The 4,764-nt window shown below is 42.1% G+C and overlaps 1 protein-coding gene across 1 annotated transcript in view; it reads right to left on the reverse strand.

The window, feature by feature from the left end:
* The window catches only part of lipf (lipase, gastric), a 22,199-nt gene extending 20,620 nt beyond the window's left edge, over nucleotides 1-1,579 (reverse strand). Inside the window, exon 1 of the mRNA XM_071536080.1 lies at nucleotides 1,536-1,579. The gene's annotated coding sequence lies outside the window, so the exon portion shown is untranslated. The remainder of the gene's footprint in view (nucleotides 1-1,535) is intronic.
* Between the last annotated feature and the right edge of the window lie 3,185 nt (nucleotides 1,580-4,764).

The following is a 4,764-nucleotide window of genomic DNA, read 5'->3' on the forward strand; positions in this document are numbered from 1 at the left end:
GCTGCTGTCAGAGGGTCAGAGGTCAGAGGTCAGAGGTCAGAGGGGGCGGAGCCTGCGCTGAGGATAATGCTGCTTTCCATTGCACTTGGAACTCAGAGAAAAACGACTTCCGACACGGAAAAGTGCAACAGAACGGTCGTTCAAGTCGGAATTCCCAGTCGGAAACTGGGGAAAGATCTCACAAGAACACAGCTGACATCACGGCATCAGTCTGTACTTCACACAGCTTGATTTTACTTCATATGCAGTTTTTGTGTTTGTAGTTTCCATTTGTAACTGAACTCAGTGACTTGTGCTTCGTTACTGGATGGAAGTCTTTACTAGCACTGCCAGAGCATCAGTAGCTCCCGTTAACGTTAGCGGGCAAAGTTTTGTCCATGTTTTCCAGAGAAGACTGGAACGCATTTAAATCGGAAGTGCAAATCCAATCCAAAAAATCCAATGGAATGCACCATTATCCTCGGCCCAGGCTCCGCCCCCTCTGACCTCTGACCTCTGACCTCTGACAGCAGCTCTGTCAGGTTTTGTACCAAAGAAAAACCGTCCTAAGAAGCCAAAGAGCTGAAGACTCTTCCTTCAGCACTAGAAAGTTTTCTCAGACTTTTTACGTCGTACAAAGTTGCAAAAAGTGGAAACAAACAATTCATCAACACACAGGAAGTGGCAGAATGGACAGTGACATCATATCCTGTGTTATAAATCAGTGTTTGTCCACTTTCTGCAACTTTCTGTTGCAGCTTATGAAACACAAACTGCACTAATGCTGCAATAATGTTAAAAAGATCTGACTTTAAAATATCAGGCAGAGAAACAGAAAATCCTCAAATCACAAGAGATAAAAAAAAAAACCCATAAAGCCCAACAGAGACTCACTAACTAGAGGAATATTATAATAATATTATAGTGATTTTATACTTCAGGATCAAACTAAACGACATTTAAAAACACCAAACAGTTCAGTAAAATCATCTTCACATCAGTATAAACACATTGGAATATTACAGTGAGACCAAACTACATTAAAACATACTATAGAGATCCATAAACACACTATAATAAACTATAGAAATATTATAGAGATTTCATACTGTAGACTGCAGGATCAGTAAAGTTAAATCACTACAAGGAACTATAGGAATATTATAGGAATATTACAGTGAGACCAAACTACATTAAAAACGACATTAAACAATATTAAACTATATGTGTGTGTAACATGAAACTATAAAGTACAACGAGCTCACTGTAAACTCACTGTAGAGTTCCATAGACACACTTTACTAAACTATAGGAATATTATAAGAATATTACAGTGATTTTTCTGTCAAGCAGAATCATTTGGGTTTTGTCTCGTGCTGAAGACAACAGACACACGCACACACACACGCACACACACACACACACACACACACACACACACACACACACACACACACCACTGTTCTACACCTATATAAACATGTAGTTAACAGTTAATAAGCTTTAATTCTGCAGTAATTCCACTTCCTGGTCTCTGTAACCCGCTCGGGACTCACCAGACTCTGCAGCTCCGGACTCAAACGGACTCTCTCTGCTTTTCTTTTATGACGGAAGAGAGAGAGGAAGAGAGCCGCTGTGACGTCAGAGGGACCTCCGCCCCTGATTGGTTACAGAGCGGAGTTTGGCGATTTAACGCTTTGTGTGTCTCGCTGATCAATCACAAAAGCCGTTTGATCAAATTTCCCCCGCTAATGAATCATTCATCGATAGAAACAGATTCCAATCAGCGAGACAGAGGCAGAGGGAAGACGGAGGAGGGAAATAATACAGCTGATTTGGACAAAAAATATCAAGAAAATACAAATAAAATAAAAATTACAAAAGCGAACAATTTTGCGTTTTTCAGATTTATTATAATTAACCGTTTCGTTTCGTGTCGCACTGCAGCATTTCGTTATTTGCAGAAGCGAAATAAATGAGTTTGGTTTTCCTCTGTTCATCAAAAAGGGATAAAGTTTATATGTACAGAAAAACAAAAACTGTAAACCAGAAACTGCTGAGTAGAATTAGATTAAATATGAACTGAAACTGTAAAATAGATGCTAAGAGGATTAGAGTAGATTTTGTTTCCTCATAAGCAGAAAAAAGACTCAAACACAAAGCAGACACCTGGGAGAATATTCACTGCCTTATAAATTATAAATTAACTTGAAACGGAAGAGAGAGAACTGCAGCAGCTGGTAATTGTTTGGCAGTGATACTGTTATGTGGCTGTGTACATGACTGTGAGAAGGAGAATCTGTGTGTGTGTGTGTGTGTGTGTGTGTGTGTGTGTGTGTGTGTGTGTGTGTGTGTGTGGTTAGGTAGCATACGGTCATCAATAAGGGCTTTGATTTCAAAATTCCCACATGCTGCGAAAAGGATTTTTTTTGGGGGTAATAATTATATCTTTTAATTTACTACATTTCCCTCTATAAATGTATTTTATTTCGTTACACTAGCTTGTTCATCAAAACGGGTTCTACTTTGAAAGTTGTGCCCGGGGAAACAGGATCTCCAGCGACACTTTTATTCTGAAAATTCCAATCGGATGTTCTGTGTGTATTCCGTCGAGCTTGACACGAGTTTCGACGGGAACCCCGGAAGTGTTTTGGTAGGCCAACTGAGCCGTTCGGTTTTATAACGCAGAGGGGGGCGGGGCTAACTCCTGCAGGAACGAGACCTTTGGCAGAAGATTAAAAACTGAATTTATCCTTTGAATTTTAGTTTGAGCGAGTCTGTCGTCTCGTGCCAAAATGTTCCCGGGTGTTGATAGGGAGGGGTCTGACTGGAAGTTATGCGCATGTCTGCTGAGGAGAGAAATGAAGAATAAAGTTAAAATAGTGGTGTGGGACAAGGCGAGGGGCTCAGGTGAGTAAGTGAGTAAGGGGGGGGGGGCTGTGGTGTTCTGACTTTTCTAGTTCTTACAATACTCTACTACAAAAAGCTGTTTTTATTATGCAAATCTCCATTCAAAAATCTGTCATGTTGATGTTTTCTTGCGTATCGGCTAACAGAGAATCGTTGTAGAACAAGACTGGAGACTCTCAGGAATCGGAACGGTCTTGTGCTAAAATTCGACATATAATCATCACTGCTTCACTTATTTTCAATAAAGTCTCTACTTATATAATCGGCTCCATTGATCGCTGCGCCCGCCGAGCTGAATATCGGTGGAGGAAGATTGTGGAATTTGCAGGTGAAGCAACTCTAAAAGATGAGATTTTATTGAAACAAGAGTTGCTTGTCGTGTTGGATGTTTGCCGCACTGAAGAGTGACTGATGAAGAGTCTGAAAATGTCTTCAGTTATTTTCTGCTGGTGATGCACTGCTGCTGATAAGCAAGGAGGCTTCACACTGCTGGATTTTTGAATGGAATTTCTGAAAGGACAGAAGCAGGGCTGTGCAGAGTGAGGTGTGACTACTGAACTCTGCTGTGTTTACTCTGTAATACAGTATTCTACTACTACTACTACTACTGCTGCTGCTACTACTACTACTACTGCTGCTACTACTACTACTGCTACTACTACTACTTTACTGTACTGTCAGGTAGTTACTAATGGAAGATAACTACTGCTGTCTCTCTCTCTCTCTCTGTCGCTCTCTCTCTCTCTCTCTCCCTCTCTCTCTTCCCCTCTCTCTCTCTCTCTCTCTCTCTCTCTCTCTCTCTCTCTCTCTCTCTCTCTCTCTCTCTCTCTCTCTCTCTCTCTCTCTCTCTCTCTCTCAGGTGGCAGGATGTCCACCAGTCGTTCTCCTGCTGATTCGTCTCACTCAGCTGATCTTGGAGCTCAGTATGTCTCCGCCACAGCGGCCTACCACAAGTCCCACCACAGGTACAGTGTGTGTGTGTGTGTGTGAAGCCCCTCCCACAGTGAGTCTCTTCCTCCTGTAGCTGTACCCACAGACAGTATTGTCTGTAGCTGTTGGACCCACAGACACAACAGCACAGACCGCTGTGGGGTGAAAGGCGGTTCCTGGTGGAGCGATCTGGTTCCGGACGGTCGGGTCAGATCGTAAACAGTAGAGTTCGGTAGAAGACGATCCGCCGAGGGGAAACGGTCGGTGCCGCCGCTTTCTGGGCCGCGGAGAGAAATACGTCGGTCGCTCTCCGTATTGTTTTCACAAACGACTTTTCTGGAATATTCTGACAAACAGTTTGGACCAGAGGTGGGGACTCGAGTCACGTGACTTGGATTCGAGTCACGTGACTTGGACTCGAGTCACATGACTTGGACTCAAGTCACAGTTTTAATTGCTTGAGACTTGACTTGATGCATGAAGAGAAGACTTGAGACCTGACTTGACTTGGGTTCTGGTGACTTGGACTTGACTCTGACTTGTACTCTGATGACTTGAAAAGGTTTCTAAAGTCTTGACTTGAGATCTTGTGTTTGTGTAAATGACTCAGATTGAAAGTGATGAGATTTGTTCCAGCAGACGACTGAATTTAAATTCTGTTTTCTGAATTGTATGGAATGATTGAATTTATTGAAGTTGAAACTGATTATAGAAATCAAACTCATGATGCTCTTACCAAGTTTTTATCCTATTAAAACCATATTGCATTGAAAAGTCCTGGATATTTAGTTTTCTTTAAAGATATTAAATTGATACTGGACTCTTGATTTGTTCTGACTTGACTTGCTGTTCTACATTTAGACTTGGACTTGACTTGGGACTCGAGTGAAGGAGACTTGGTCTCACCTCTGGTTTGGACTCGTTGCAGTAAGAGGCAGCAGGAGC

Source organism: Centroberyx affinis, unplaced genomic scaffold (assembly GCF_046629955.1).
Source record: "Centroberyx affinis isolate AG114_WGS23_722 - 3 ecotype Tasmania unplaced genomic scaffold, CSIRO-AGI_Caff_v1 ptg002823l_1, whole genome shotgun sequence".
Taxonomy (NCBI): Eukaryota; Metazoa; Chordata; class Actinopteri; order Beryciformes; family Berycidae; genus Centroberyx; species Centroberyx affinis.